Genomic DNA, 17324 nt, shown 5'->3' with positions numbered 1-17324 from the left:
TTCCTGGACACGTACGACCTACCAAGATTGAAGAAAATGATGAAATATAAAACCTCAACAAACCAATAATGAATAATGAGATCAAAGCCATAATAAAAAGTCTTCCACCAAAGGAAATGCCAGGACCGGATGGCTTCACTGCAGAATTGTAGCAAATATTTAAAGAAGAATTAACACCACTTTTCAAACTCTTCAAAAAAATTTAAGAGGGGGGAATACTTCCAGACTTATTCTATGAGGTCAGCACTACCCTGATAATAAAACCAGACAAGGACACAACCAAAAGAAAGAAAACTAGAGGCCAATATCTCTGATGAATAGAGATGCAAAAATCCTCAACAAAATACTAGCAAGAAGAATTCAACAGCACATTAAAAAGATCATTTACCATCATCAAGTGAGATTCATCCCAGGAATGAATGATAGTTCAACATATGCAAATCAATAAATGTGATACATTACATTAACAAAACCAAGAACAAAAAACTTATGATCATTTCAATAGATGTTGAAAATTATTTGATAAAATTTAACATTACTTTATGATTAAAACCTTCAACAAACTAGATAAAGAAGGAACACACTTCAAACTAATAAAGGCCATCTATGAGAAACCCATAGCTAACATCATACTGAATGGGAAAAATTGAAAGCCTTTCCTTCAAGATATGGAACAAGACACGGTACCCACTGTCATCACTTTTATTCAACATAATACTTGAAGTCCTGGGCAGACAAATCAGAGTAGAGAAGGAAATAAAGGGCATTCAAATTAGTAAGGAAGAAGTCAAATTAGCTTTGTTTGCTGATGACCTGACTTTATACTTAGACAAACATAAAGACTCCACCAATAACAGGTTAGTTAATTCCATAAAGGAATTCAGCAAAGTTGCAAGATACAAAATCAACCTACAAAAATCAGTGGCATTTAAATCTGTGAACAGCTAACACTCTGAAAAAAATGAAGATATTAATCCCATGTATAATAGCTACAAATAATATGAAATATCTAGAAATCAATTTAATCTAAGAAGAGGAAGCTCTATAAAAGGTAAAGTATAAAACACTGATGAAAGAAATTGAAGAGAGGACACAAAAAAATGAAAAGGTATTTTATGCTGATGGATCAAAAATTAATGTTGTTAAATGAAAATTCTGCCCGAAACAACTTGCAGATTCAATGCAATCTCAATATAATACCAATGTCCTTTTTCACAGAAATAAAATAAATAATCCTAAAATTTATATGGACCCACGAAAGTCCCCAAATAGTCAAAGCAATTCTGAGCAAACAGAACAAAGCAGGATACATCACACTCTTGACATAGACCAACTGGACAGAATAGAGAAGTTAAATATAAATCCACGCATTTACAGCCAATTCACTTTTAACAAAGGCACCAAAACATACAGTGAGGAAAGGATAGTCTCTTCAATAAATGGTGCTGGGAAAACTGGTTAACCATATGTGGAAGAATGAAACTAGATCCCTATCTCTCACTGTATACCAAAATCAAATAAAAATGGATTAAAGACTTCAATCTAAAACTGGAAACTCTGAAACTACTAGCAGAAAACCTTGAGACAATGGTCTAGGGCATTAGTCTGGGCAAAAAATTTTCTGTAAGACCTGAAAAACAAAGGAAAATAAAGCAAAAATGGACAAATGAGATTACATCAATTTGAAAAGCTTCTGTTCAGCAAATGATACAGTGAACAAAGTGAAAAGACAACCTGCAAAGTGGGAGAAAATATTTACAAACTATCCATCTGATAAGGGATTAATAACCAGAATATATAAGGAGCTCAAACAAATCAATAGCAAAAAAAATTATTCAATTAAATATGGGCAACTTGGCTGAATAGATGTATTAGTTAGGGTTCTCTAGAGGGACAGGACTAATAGGATAGATGTATATATGAAAGGGAGTTTATTAAGGAGTATTGACTCACACAATCACAATGTGAAGTCCCACAATAGGCCATCTGCAAGCTAAGGAGCAAGGAAGCCAGTCCGAATCCCAAACCTCAAAAGTAGGAAAGCTGACAGTACAGCCTTCAGTCTGTGGCCGAAGGCCTGAGACTCCCTGGCAAACCACTGGTATAGGTCTAAGAGTCCAAAAGCTGAAAAATTTGGAGTTCAATGTTCTAGGGCAGGAAGCATTCAGCACAGGAGAAAGATGACACCTGGAAGACTCGGCCAGTCTAGGTCCTTCCACGTTCCTCTGCCTGCTTTTATCCTGGTTGCACTGGCACCTGACTATATGGTGCCCACCCAGATTGAGGGTGGGTCTGCCTCTCCCAGTCCACTGACACAAATTTTAATCTCCTTTGGCAACATCCTCACAGACACACCCAGGAACAATATTTTACATCCTTAAATCCAATCAAGTTGACACTCAATATTAACTATCACAATGGATATCTCTTGAAAGAAAACATACAAATGACCAACAGTTATAGGAAAAAATGCTCAACATCACTAATCATCAGAGAAATGCAAATCAAAACCATGATGAGGTAATAATAAAGATCAGAGAAGAAACAAATCCAATTGAAATAAAAAAACAAGAAAAAAAATCAATGAAACAAAAAGTTCTTTGAAAACTTAAAATTGACAAACCTTTAGTCAGTCTAACTAAGAAGAGGGAAGATCCATATAAATAAAATAAGAAATGGAAAATAAAACTTAACAACTAATACTAAAGATATTTAAATGGTCATTAGAGGCTAACAAAGAGCAACTATATGCCAATAAATTGGAAAACCTAGAAGAAATGGACAAATTCCCAGACACATACAACCTACCAAGATTGAACCATGAAGAAGTCCAAAACCTGAAAAGACCAATAACAGGTAATAAGATCAAAGCTGTAATAAAAAGTTTCCTGCTAAAAGAAAGCCCAGGACCAGATGGCTTCACTGCTAAATTATACCAAACATTTTAAGAAGAACTAATACTAGTCCTATTCAAACTATTCTGAAAAATAGAAGAGGAAGGAATACTTTCGAGGTCATTCAACAAGGCTGGTATTACCCTAATACCAAAAATGAGACAAAGACACATCAAAAAAAGAAAACTATATGCCAATATCTCTGATGAATATTAATACAAAATACTGGTAAACTGAATTTAACAATATATTAGAAAGATCATTCATCATGACTAGGTAGAATTTATCCCTGGAATGCAAGGATGATTCAACATATGCAAATCAATCAATGTGATACATCATATCAACAGAACGAAGGATAAAAACCATATGATCATTTTAATTGATACTGAAAAAGCATTTGATAAAATCCAACATCCCTTCATGATAAAAACTCTCAGAGAAAATGTGGTACATATACACCATGGAATACTATGCAGCCATAAAAAGGAATGAGGTAATATCCTTTGGAGGAACATGGATGGAGCTCAAAGCCATTATCTTCAGCAAACTAATGCAGGAACAGAAAACCAAACATCACATGTTCTCACTTAGAAGAAGGGGCTGAACAATGAGAACACATGGACACAGGGAGGGGAACAACACATATTGGGGTCTGTTGGGAGTGGTTAGGGGGAGGGGGAGGGAGAGCATCAGGAAAAATAGCTAATGCATGTGGGGCTTAATACCTAGGTAATTGAATTGATAGGTGCCACAAACCACCATGGCACACATTTACCTGTGTAACAAACCTGCACATCCTGCACATGTATCCTGGAACTTAAAATAAAATATTTAAAAAAAGAAGGAACATGACTCAACATAATAACAGCTATATATGACAGACTCACAGCTAGTATCTCATTGTATGGGGAACAACTAAAAGTCTTTCCTCTAAGATCTGGAACATGACAACGATGCCACTTTCACCACTGTTATTCAACATAGTACAGGAAGTCCTAGCTAGAGAAATCAGAGAATGGAAAGGTATAAAGGGCATTCAAATTGGAATGGAAGAAGTCAAATTATCATTATTCGCATATGATATAATCTTGTATTTGGAAATACCTAAAGACTCCACACACACAAACAGAACTGTGAGAACTGATAACCAAATTCAGTAAAGTTGCAGGATACAAAATCAACATGCAAAAATCAGTAGCATTTCTATATGACAACAGTGAACAATGTGAAAAAAAATAAAAAAGTAATCCCATTTACAATAGCCACACACAAATTTGAATACCTAAGAATTAGCTTAACCAAACAAGTGAAAGATCTCTGTAAGGAAAACTATAAAACACTGATGAAAGAAATTGAAGAGGACACCAAAAAAAAAAAAAAAAAAAAGAAAAAATATTCCATGTTCCTGGCTTGGAAGAATCGATATTGGTAAAATGTCCATACTACCCAAAGCAATCTACAGATCCAGTGTGATCCCTACCAAAATACCAATGACATTCTTCACAGAAATAGAAAAAACAATCCTAAAACGTATATGGAACCACAAATGACCCAGAATAGCCAAAGTTACTCTAAACAAAAAGAACAAAACTGGAGAAATCACATTACTTAAAATTATGCTACAGAGCTATAGTAACCAAAACAGCATGGCACTGGCATAAAAATAGACATATAGACCAACAGACCAGAATAGAGAATACAGAACCAAATCCACACATTTATGGTGAAGTTGTTTTGACAAAGGTGCCCCAAACATACAGTGGGGAAAAGACAGATCTTCAATAAATGGTGCCAGGAAAATAGGATATCCAAATGCAGAAGAATGAAACTGGACCACTATCTCTAGCCACATACAAAAATCAGATCAAAATGGATTAAGGACTTAAATCTGTAACCTCAAACCATGAAACTACTAGAGGAAAATTTGGGGGAGAATCTCCAGGACATTGGTCTAGGCAAAAATTTCTTGAGCAATACCCCACAAGCACAGGCAACCAAAACAAACGTAAGCAAATGTGATTACATCAAATTAAAAGTTTCTGCAAAGCAAAAGATACAATCAACAAAGTGAAGAGACAACTCACACAATGGTAGAAAAATATCTGCAAACTACCCATCTGACAGGACAGTAATAACCAGAATAAATAAGGAACTCAAACAACTCCACAGGGAAAAAGCTAATAATCCAATTAAAAGATGGCCAAAAGATTTCAACAGACATTTCATAAAAGAAGACACACAAATGGTAAACAGAGACATAAACAGGTACTGAATATCACTGGTCATCAGAGAAATGCAAATCAAAACTACAATGAAATATCATCTCAACTTAGTTAAAATGGTTTATAACCAAAGACAGGCAATAACAAATGCTGATAAGGATATGGAGAAAAGGGAACCCTTATGCACCATTGGCAAGAATGTAAATTAGTCAAACCACTGAGGAGAACAGTTTGGAGGTTCTTCAAAAAAGTAAAAATTGAGCTACCATATGATCTAGCAATCCCACTGCTGGTTATATACCCAAAAGAAAAGAAATCAGTATATTGAAGAGATATCTGTGCTCTTACGTTTGTTACAATACTGTTTACAATAGCTAAGATTTGGAAGCAACCTAACTGCCCAACCACAGATGAATGGATAAAGAAAATGTGGTACATATACACAATAGAGTGCTATTCAGCCATAAGAAAGATGAGAATCAGTAATTTGGAACAATATGGATGGAATTGGAGATTATTATGTTATGTGAAATAAGCCAGGCACAGAAATACAAACATTACATGTTCTCACTTATCTGTGGGATTGAAAAACCAAAACAATTTAATGGATGGAAATAGAGAGTAGAAAGATAGTTACCAGAGGCTGAGAAGGGTAGTGGGAGGCTCGGGGAGAGGCTGGGATGGTTAATGAGTACAAAAAAACATTAGAAAGAATGAATAAGACCTGTTATTTGATAGCACAACAGGGTAAAGTCAATAATAATTGTACATTTAAAAATAACTAAAAGAGTGTAATTGGGTTATTTGTAAACAAAAAGGATAAATACTTGAGGAGATGAATACCCCGTTCTCAATAGATGCACTTTTATGTGAATAAGAGCACTGTTCACAATAGCAAAGACATGGGATCAACCTGGGTGTCCATTAATGGTGGAGTGGATAAAGAAGATGTGGAACATACACACAATGGAATGCTATACAGCCATAAAAAGAAATAAAATCATGTTCTTGCAGCAACATGGATGCAGCTGGAGGCCACAATCCTAAACTAATTAATGTAGGAACAGAAAACCACATATCACATGTTATCTCTTGTAAGTGGGAGCTAAACAATGGGTACTAATGGCAATAAAGATGGCAACAATAGACACTGGGGAATACTAGACGGGGAAGGGGTGTAAGTCTTGAAAAACTAACCGTTGAGTTTTATGTTTAGTACCTGGTGATGGGCTCAGTCGTGCCCCAAACCTCAGTATCAAGCAATACACCTAGGTAATAAGACTGCACATGTAACCCCTGAATCTACAATAAAAGTTGAAATTATAAAGAAAATAAATTGAATTAAAATTAAAAAGTATTTAAAAAATGAAATTGTGGCTCATTGTTTATTTTGCTTTTCAGTATTTATGAATGAGGATTTTAAAGTTTATGGGTGTTTTCCCCTTGTTTATAAGTCATTTAAGTTTTTATATAAATTTTCAGTATTCTCTGCCCATTTGTCTTTTGGATGGATGACTAGTCATTTCTCACTGATTTGTAGTCATATTTAAAAAGATTAGCTCTTTTTCTGCCAGATGTGTCATAATATTTTCCCACTTTTGCATATCTTTTCACTGTGTTTTTAATTTCACTGCAGTAGAGTTATTTAATACTTCTCTCTATAGTTTTTAGGATTTTGTCACTTTAAGAAAGGTATTTCTCATGCCAAAACTGGAAAAATATTTAACCATCTTTTCTTCTAATAGTTTATTTCACATGTAATTTATTTTTGGTGTAAAGAGTGAAGAAGCAAGCCCAATAACATTTTCTTTCTTTCTTGTTCTTTTTTGTTTTTATGATAAGAGTCTTGCTCTGTCACCCAGGCCGTATTGCAGAGGTTTGATCTTGGCTCACTGCAACCTCCGCCTCCCGGCTTCAAGCGATTCTCCTGCCTCAGCCTCCCGAGTAGCTGGGACTACTGATGTAAGCCACCATGCCTGGCTAATTTTTGTATTTTTTAGAATAGAGATGGGGCCAGACTGGTCTCAAACTCCTGACCTCAGGTGATCCACCCTCCTTGGCCTCCCAAAGTGCTGGGATTATAGGCATGAGCCACCGCATCTGGCCAACATTTTCTTATTTATTAAGTATTCCATCTATTCATCACGTAAATTGAATACGATATTCGTCACATGCTAAATTATTATATGATTCTATTTCTTTCACATATTCTTCTATTTGCTAATAATTCTACTTCCTTGGGTGTTCTTCCCTTTGCTGAGTTTAATGTCTCATTACACTAACAGACTAAAATATTTGGCAATTCTCAGTTATATGCTTTATTTCTGAGATTCTCTCCACCCTGTCTATGGATATGCTTGGGAACTGCTGCCAGCATTTGTTGTGGGAGGAGTAACTCCTATAACATTTCTGCTTGGTTGTGCCAGTTCCTTGTCCCTGAGGGAAATCCTTCAAACAGCAGGAGACTGGAGTCATTGGCCAAACTCGCATGCCTCTCCTCATAAGCAACTCAGGATGTATTTTATACAGTTCTCTTTAAATGTCAGTGAAATCAAATCCCCACTGCCTACAATGATGACCTGAACAATGTACCCTTTGGTCAAGTTTTCATCCTTCCCTGTTTCATTCTCCCTTCACCCTCACTCCTGATTCCGGGGATTACCTTCCAAATAAATTACCTGCTCATAACTCCTTGTCTCAGGCTCTGCTACAGGGGAACTCAAAATCAGACAGTACTGTTTAAAATTGCAAGTATCATACAGTTAACATTGAGGGAAGCAACATTAATAAACAGACAGTCACATTCTATACTTTGTGGAGAATATTCTACTTTTTTTTTTAATGGCAGCACTTTTATTTTTCCTTACACACTGATGTGTTGCTAATGTTCTCACGTAACAGTAGAAAACCAAAATTTGTTGTCATCTCTTTAAAGAATCAAGAATTGTGTACAAAAAAAAACACCTTACGTAAATTAAAGGATGAATACATTCATAGGTATAATGCAAACTGCTTCCAACTCAAGGCAAGTAACAGCCCACAGTGTTCTGGCAGGAAAAGATCAGCTAAGAAAGGAAACTGGGCCCTATGGCTTGGACTTTTCCAACCCTGACAGACCAGCAGGACAGAAACCACTGGCTCAGGAGCCCTTGCCAGCCTCTAGAGAAATTCCAGAACACTCAGCCCTGACACATTAATACCCTACACAGATCAGAGCCTGCTGGCCATGCAGACTCACCAAGCCACAGACTTGTCTTCCACAAACACGTTCTTACCTCAGCCACGAAGTGACCAAGCCACATGTACTAAGGGTTGAAATCAAAGATATGTACAGGGTATTAAACAAATACCAAGGGGAACAGTAAACTTGAATACAAGGTCAAAATCAGCAGCAAGTTCTACAATCCACTGCTGATAGCAAATAGGAGCTTCAAGGACAAATTTCTTTTAGAAGGCTTATTCCAGGTTTGTGAGGCTAGCATGAGGTGTACGCGTTTGCCAGAGGCAAATTTATACTTTTGAATTAACCCATGCAACAAATGCTACGAATCGCTCGCTGTCCATTTAGAAGCATTTGTGGTGGACAATGGGGGCATGGGGGTACTGACTTGTCATACTCCTGCTTGCTAATCCACATCTGCTGGAAGGTGGACAGTGAGGCCAGGATGGAGCTGCTGATTCACACTGAGTACTTGCCCTCTGGGGGTGCGATGATCTTGATCTTCATGGTGCTGGGTGCCAGGGCGATAATCTCCTTCTGCATACTGTGGGCGATACCCACGTACATTGTGGTGCTGCTGGATGGCACCGTGTTGGCGTACAGGTCTTCGCGGATGTCCATGTCACACTTCATGATGGAGTTGAAGGTGGTCTCCTGATGCAGCAAGATTCCCTGCCCAGGAAGGAAGGCTGGAACAGCACCTCCAGACACTGGAACTGCTCGGTGCCAATGGTGATGACCTGGCCATCAGGCAGCTTGTAGCTCTTCTCCAAGGAGGAGGAGTATGCGATGGTGGCCATATCCTGCTCCAAGTCCAGGTTGAGGTAGCACAGCTTCTCCTTGATGTCACGCATGATCTCCCCCTTGGCGGTGGTGGTGAAGCTGTAGCCGTGCTCTTCATGAGGTAGTGGATCAGGTCTCGGCCAGCTAGGTCCAGAGGCAGGATGGCATGGGGGACAGTGTAGCCCTTGTAGATGAGCACCATGTGGGTGACCCCATCTCCACAGTTCATGACAATGACAGTGGTGTGCCCAGAGGTGTTGAGGGACAGCACTGGCCTGGATGGCCACATACATGGCTGGGGTGTTGAAGGTCTCAAACATGATCTGAGTCATCTTCTCTGTTGGCCTTGGGGTTCAGAGGGGCCTCAGTCAGCAGCATCGTGTGCTCCTCCAGGGCCATGCGCAGCTCCTTGTAGAAGGTGTGATGCCAGATCTTCTCCATGTCGTCCCAGTTAGTGACGATGCCATGCTCGATGGGGTACTTCAGGGTCAGGATGCCGTGCTTGCTCTGGGCTTTGTCATTCACGTAGGAATCCTTCTGGCCCATGCCCCCCATCACGTGCTGGTGCCGGGGGCACCAGATGATGGAGGGGAAAACAGCTCCCCCAGCAAAGCCAGCTTTGCACATGCTTGAGCCATTGTCAATGAGTGCCGCGATCTCTCCTTCCATTGCAGCGGGCAGCGGAGCTGGGCTCGGAGCGGCAGGGGGACATGGTGTGTGGGGTGGCGGCAGCGAGTCATATTCTACTTTATATCAACAGAAACAATATAAGATCCTGCTAAGAAGGAGGATCTCATTCTGCTTGGTTGTGCCAGTACCTTGTTGCCTGGCGTGGATGGTCTCCATCTTCTATGGGTATCCTCAGACATGTCGACATTGCTCAAATTCTCTGGATCTAGTGCCCTACTAACTGCTCTAGAACCCTTGTGTCTACCATAACATTAGATATAAGCTAAAGATAGGGGAGGGGAGGGACAAGGGCCAGACTTCTTAGCTGCTCCTGTGGTTTACCAAAACCATTGCACAGAGAATTGCTGTCTTTTCCCTTCCTGCTCTTTGTCCCTCCCATCTCTGGGCTTAGAGCTTCTATGGAAGCCCCCTGACATTTAGCATATGCTATTGGCTTTGGTGCTGTCACACTTGTCTATCTCTGTTGATCAAAGATTCCTCCAAAATTTGATCCATCAATGGAATTCTCTTTTTAAAAAAAATTTAGATTCAATGGGGAGTACATGTACATGTTTCTTACAAGGGTGTATGTGGTAATCGGGCTTCTAGTGTACCCATTACCCAAATATTGAACATTTTATTCAATAGATAGTCTTTCAATCCTCACCCTCCTCCCTACCTCCACTTTTTGGTGTCCCTAGTGTCTATTATTTTCATTTTTATGTCCATGTATACTCATTGTTTAGCTCCCACGTATAAATGAGAACATGAAATATTTGATTTTCTGCTTCTGAATTAGCTCACTTAGGATAATGGCCACCAGCTCCATCTACGTTGCTGCAAAACACTGATTTCATTCTTTTTATGGCCGCGTAAACAAAGGATCCCTTTTCTGTCATTCCTAAATTTGTATCGAAATGGCAAGCAGGCATGGGCAGTCAATGTGCAGTTTTGACTCAAACTATGCCCTCTTAGCAGAATCTTACACTGTTTCCATTGATAAAAAGTATAATATTCCACATGAAGCATGATCTGGGACTTTCCATTTATAAATGTTGCTTTCGGCAACATTAACTGTTCGATACTTGCAATTTTAGAGTGTACTGTTTGATTTTGAGTCCCCCCTTAGTAGAGCCTGAGACAAGGCATTATGAGCAGATAATTTATGTGAAAGGTAATCCAAGGAATCAGGAATGAGGGAGAGGGGAGAATGAAATAGGGAAAGAGGAAAAGTTGACAAAATGGCACATTATTTAGGTTATCATTGTAGGCAGTTGAGGTTAGGTTTCACTGATATTTCAAGAGAAATGTATAAAATAATTCCCAAGTTGTTTATCTGAATCAGGGAGGCATGCATATTTTCCCAGTGACTCCAGTCTCTTGTTGGTTGAGGGATTTCCCCCATGACTTTAACCCAACTCTTATATTTGTGTGCCAGCTGGCTGAGCAGGCTCCTGCAGTGTCAGAGAAGAAATGATACCTCCAAAGAAAAGATGACCAGGTTCATGGGCAAGAAAAGATATCCTGTGCGTGCTTGAGGTTGGTCATCAGCAGCATGAAGTTATCCACGTTGAAATAAAACTATCCATTGCACCTGCTACTGAAATCAGAGTTCAACCAAACGACTGATAGCAGCTCTGGAGACATCTGAGAAAAGTTCATGGTAATCTTAGCAAAGTGTTCTGTGGAAAATAAATTATAGAACACATGTAGAATGGTCATTGCCTTTCCACAACTTCTATGAGCACTGTGCTAAATTCAAATGTGACCCTCTAACAATGTACATGTGGTACCACCTTAACCTCTGCAGCAAGAGCAGGGTTTGATATATCTCAAAACATATGAATGAATATGATCTGAATCATCCTAGAACTCTCTACATACAGCATGTCCCTCAGAAGCTGATTTAGTGTTACTATGATATGTAATTATATAGTCTTTTTAATTTTTTTTTTTTTTCTGAGACAGAGTCTTGCTCTGTTCCCCAGGCTGGAGTGCAGTGGCACGATCTCGGCTCACTGCAAGCTCCGCCTCCTGAGTTCATGCCATTCTCCCGCCTTAGCCTCCCGAGTAGCTGGGACTACAGGTGCCTGCCACCATGCCCGGCTAAATTTTTGTATTTTTTAGTAGAGACGGGGTTTCACCGTGCTAGCCAGGATGGTCTCAATCTCCTGACCTCGTGATCCCCCTGCCTCAGCCTCCCAAAGTGCTGGGATTACAGGCGTGAGCCACCACGCCCGGCCATATAGTCTTATTATTTATAAAAGAATGGTAAATATGTGGCATGCATTTCCCACAGTCTTGCTTTCCAGGGAATAGATGTATAAACACTCGGTTAGGGTATACTTGCCCCGTGGAGTCCAAGAAGGGACCTCAGCATGCTTCTCAACACTGTACTCCAAGTTGGTGCTTGAATTACAGTTTATTGTCAATTTAGTACAATATCATTTCTTATTTTATTATAATAATCAAATTTACTCAATCCCAAGTGCTTCATTCAAAACTCCACAAGCACTAAAACATCCAATAAATTGCCAAAATTCATATGTTGACAGCAGTGTTTGGTAATAAAACTAAGTTGACCCTTACCATGCATTAGTCCTGGTTACAGACCTTAGATTTCTCAACAAAACAAAGACTAATAATGCTGGTAAATCTTGTGTTTACACTAATGTTACAAGTTCATAAGACTGAAATAGAGCTTGAGAGCCCAAATTTTAGTACAAACAACCCTCACTTTACACAGTTCATTGGAACTGTATCCTCACTTTGCACAATTCTATGGTCCCTGAGATTTAATCTTCATTAATAGCGAACCATGCAAAGAAAAGGCATAATTCTGATGTGCAGACATTTCAGTTAACAGCGTACTGGGCAAAGGAAGGACTTCCTGTGTATAATTTAATTCACATAACAGCATAATTATCTGGCCCCGTGTCGTTCATGCTTTCAGCTTCAATATAGGAAGTCTTGCAGTGCATGAAATTTAGGACCAGGTTTACCGACAGGTATTGTACCCTGTAATAGGTCTGCCATCATTTATTTAAGCATAGGTTCTCTTCAAATTGCTGGGGAGAGGACATACTCCACTGCCTGCAAAAGCACTTGAATGATTTGTACCCACTGTTATTTTTATCTCTTTAAATATAAGATCCCATTCTTATTGCCAGAATATCTTGGTTCAAAGTATTAGCCAAAACAGGCAAAATAAAAGCATGCCTTGAACAGCAGTCCAGTACTGGGGCAACAGCTATTTTGCTCTAACACCATTCTAAAGTGTACAGCATTCAATCAGCAAATCTTAAAAAAAGGACATAATTCACTGATCTTTAATGACATTAATATAATATTTCTGTAGTTAATAATAGGTATATTTCATGACAGTGGCTGCATTTCAAAAAACTTTAAGCTTTGCAAACAAGCTTGGGGACTTGTAGAATTAGAACAAAAGGAGTAGTTATTTTTAAGTATGTTTATCAAAACGTTGCTATTGAGTTTCAGTTTCTGCTCCTGTCTATTGTCTGTGGCATTGCTAATTGCCATTTTTACTTGCCAGTACCATTCTCTCAGCTTTCAAAAATGTCCAGTCCCCCATATATGATGCCTACAAGTACAACTCATTCTGTTGTAAATATAAAAGTATCAATGATTTTAGAACTGGAAGGATCCATTTAAAAAATCAATGAGTCCAGTTTTCTCATTTTAAATACGAGGTAACTGAAACCCAAGATTTGAAATGATGTGGCAATGTCTCACAACTTTAGAAGTAGACTCCATCTTTCTTTCAAATCTTTCATTCTGGAGTGTAACATTAGAATAGCGTCACCAGCATATAGATAATTCCTGGGAGAAAACATGGAAAATCAAAAGACCTGCTTTCATAGGCAGATTTCTGGGTAATTTCCTCCATCTTTATTTCTTTTATTGTTATTACAATATGTTGTTTCACTGAATAAAAATTTGAGGAAAAATAAAAAAGAAGCAAATTGCAAACAATTAGATTTACCAGTTTGTCATGAAAAATAGTATATTTAACATATGTTTCTCCAGATAAAGCAGCCTGGGGGAAAAACAGTTTTGAAGGAACAGCAACAAGAAGTATTTTTCTGACTCAGGCCTTGCCACAGGATTGCAAGAAATTTAGCCTCCTTTAAATTCTTCGCAGCTAGTTCAGAAAGTCATTTTCTGGGGCTGTTTCATGCAAGTACATATTCTCATTCCTTAGCTCCCATGGTAAGCCTACTGATTCTTACTCTCTGTGCTCTGTCATTTCTCCTTTGGGTGAAGTCCTGAGACACCCCTGGCCTCCTATCAGGAGAGAAATTTGAGAATCAGAAAGCATCAATGGAGATGGTGCCATGCATCCTGGATGGCTGTGTCTGGATTATTCTCTGCTAATGTGGGAGCCCCTTAGCAAAGGGTCATGGCAAAGAGTTACTTGCTCCCTAGCAGAGTCCACCTTTGTGATATTTACCTAAGGGATAAAGTCCTGAGTCCTGGTGGTGGGAAAATCTTGCCCCACGTAATTCAGGTAGAGCACTCTTTCAGAGAAACACAAACTTAAGGTGGGGTAGATTTTTTCGTAAGCCACTTGGAGGTCAGCTGACCTTATTCCCTGTTGTCAGTGAGACCAAAGCGGACACAAAGCACCCATCTTCCCCTCCACTTGGGGGACAAGAGCCCACATTTTGATTCTCTTGGAGCAATAGGCTCAGGAAAGCAATGCGCTACCACCTGAAGAATGAAGAGTCTGCAAATCCTGCCCTGGGGAAGGCGGTCAGGACTCCTTTTGCAGATAGCTCAATGGGGTTTTTGAGGGACCTTGTGGGGTCACCAGACTGAGAGGGACCTTGAGTTTGAAGTGAAAATGGAGAAAGAAGAGAGGAATGGAAGAGACAGATGACATTGAGAGTGACAGAGTATTCCCCTGAGGCACTCTCCGAAGATTTACACTGTGAGATGTTTCCCCTCCTCGGAGGAAATAACTATGTAAGGTCCCTAGTTCTTGTCTTCCCATCTGGCACTACTTCTGGTGTCTTTCCTGGCTCTTCAATCAAATAGCAGCTTCACCTTCATCTGACTCAGTGTATGTCTATGCTGCAGAAAACGGTGTAGTTTTCCATACTTAGGAAGCACTCAACACCTGCTTCCTGATTGCCCAGGTAGGGGAAAGAGGCCCCTCCCTTGTGCTCAATGGAAGGAGGAGATAACTTGACTCTTCGACTCCTTCACAACACAGCTTTCCTGGCCTTTGCCTCACACCAAGCCCAGAAAGAAGGACACACTGTGCTACTCCAGGAGCACCATTCAGATCAGACGCCACATGGAAGGTGTCCCCTGTCAGCATGAAATGTCGATTCATTTGTATTGCTCTGTAGAGAGTACGATAAACTTAGTGGTTTAAAACATTGCAAATGTGTTATTTTATAGTTCTGGAGGTCTGACATGCGAAATCATTTTCACAGGGCTGAAATCAGGGTGTCAGAAAGCCCACCTTCTCTCTAAATGCTCCAGGGGTAGGGGAGAATCCATTTCCCTGCCTGCTTCCAGCTTCTAGGGGCTGCCTGCATTCCCTGGCTCCCACCATCTTCAGCATCCTCCTCGCTCTCTGATCTCGGCTTCCAATCTTACACCTTCTCATTCAGACCCTGATCCTCCTGCCTTCCTCTAATAAGGACTCTTGTGATTCTATTTGATTTATCCAGATAATCCAGGATAATCCCTCCCTCTGTGTTAGGTCATTCTGTGTTGCTATAAAGAAATACCTGAGACTGCGTAATTTATAGAGCAAAATGGTGTTTTTATTTTTTTGAGACAGAGTTTTACTCTTATCGCTCAGGCAGGAGTGCAGTGGCATGATCTCAGCTCACTGCAACCTCTGCCTCCCAGGTTCAAGTGAGTCTCGTGCCTCATCCTCCGGAGTAGCTGGAATTACAGGCATCCACCACCATGCCCAATTAATTTTTGTATTTTTAGTAGAGACAGAGTTTCACCATGTTGGCAAGGCTGGACTGGAACTCCTGGCCTCAGGTGATCTGCCCACCTCGGCCTCCCAAAGTGCTGGGATTACAGGCATGAGCCACCACACCTGGCCGGCAAAGTGGTTTAATTGGCTCAGGGTTTTGCAGGCTGTATCAGCATGATGCCAATATCTGCTCAGCTTCTGTGGAAGCTTTAGGGACTTTTCAGTGGAAGCAGGAGCAGGAACATCACATGGGGAGAGCAGGAGCAAGAGAGAGAGGAGGGGGCTGTGGGAGGTCAGGGAGGCGCCACATACTTTTAAACAACCAGATCTCCAGAGAACTCACTATTGCCAGGACAGCGCCAAGCCATGAAGGACCCACACCCATGACCCAAAGTCCCCCCACCAGGCCCCACCTCCAATACTGGGGCTTACAGTTTAACATGAGATTTGACAGGGACATATATTCAAACAATATCACCCAGCAACTAAACATCCTTAGTCTAATCACTTTCACAAAACCTCTCTTACTGTGCAAGGTGACATATTCACAAGTTTGGGGGATTTGGATGTGGACATCCTAGGAGGGACCATTATTCAGTCTACCATAAAGTGCAGATACATGTGGAGGCCCCGGGCAGGGACCCCTTTGTTCTGTGTATGAGTCTTAATTTCTAAAGCTGACTGAGTGTTAGCACGGAGAGGTCAATGCCATAAAAAAAAAGTTTGTTGTTGCTTGCAGTTTCACTGGAAAAGCAAGGCATGGTGTGCCATTCAGGGCCATGGGGGAAGCACCAGTGTTGGTCAGGAGACAGAAGCAGGAGGGAGGGGGCAATCCTGGACCATAGCCTTTGCTGGGGTGTCCCTGGGAAAGGCAAGGCACAGTAGTTAGGGTTGGCCAGTTTGGATAATTCCAGCAGGCTTTAGGCTAGAAGAGTGGTTTCTGGTTGTCTGGTATGTGGCCCCGGGATTATTAAGACAGAAGAATATTGCTTTCTGCAATATACAGGATAGAGAAGGTAAAGCTCTGAACTGGCTAGTTTACATATTGAAGCACTTTTTTTTTTTTTTGAGACAGAGTCTCACAGTGTCCCCAGGCTGGAGTGCAGTGGTGCGATCTCAGCTCACTGCAACCTCTGCCTCCTGGATTCAAGCGATTCTCCTGCCTCAGCCTCCCGAGTAGCTGGAACTACAGGTGTGCCCCACCACGCCCAGCTAATTTTTGTATTTTTAGTAGAGATGGGATTTCACCATGTTGGCCAGGATGGTCTCCATCTCTTGACCTCGTGATATGCCTGCCTTAGCCTCCCGAAGTGCTGGGATTACAGGCATGAGCCACTACTCCTGGCCTAAAGCACTTTTCTAGCTGAGTTCTTTGCTGTTCCTAAGAACTGGCTAGCCCCAGGTGGGCCAGTCTGTCCCCAGACAAAAAGATTTTTTAAAATATAAAAACATCATAATATACAAAAAATAAAAAATCTAATTAATACACCCCTCCACCCATGTTGGGACAAACTGAAGGTCAGGCTCTCTGCCTTGGGCCACTGTGATTCTAATTCTCACATATTGGT

General features: G+C 40.4%; 1 pseudogene; it reads right to left on the bottom strand.

Moving 5' to 3' along the window:
* Positions 1–8798: 8798 nt before the first annotated feature.
* Positions 8799–9791, bottom strand: LOC745242 (actin, cytoplasmic 2-like; annotated as a pseudogene).
* Positions 9792–17324: the final 7533 nt, after the last annotated feature.

Source organism: Pan troglodytes, chromosome 4, assembly GCF_028858775.2.
Source record: "Pan troglodytes isolate AG18354 chromosome 4, NHGRI_mPanTro3-v2.0_pri, whole genome shotgun sequence".
Lineage (NCBI taxonomy): Eukaryota > Metazoa > Chordata > Mammalia > Primates > Hominidae > Pan > Pan troglodytes.
Note: the sequence above shows the minus strand (reverse complement) of the source record. Positions and strands in the feature narration are given on the sequence as shown.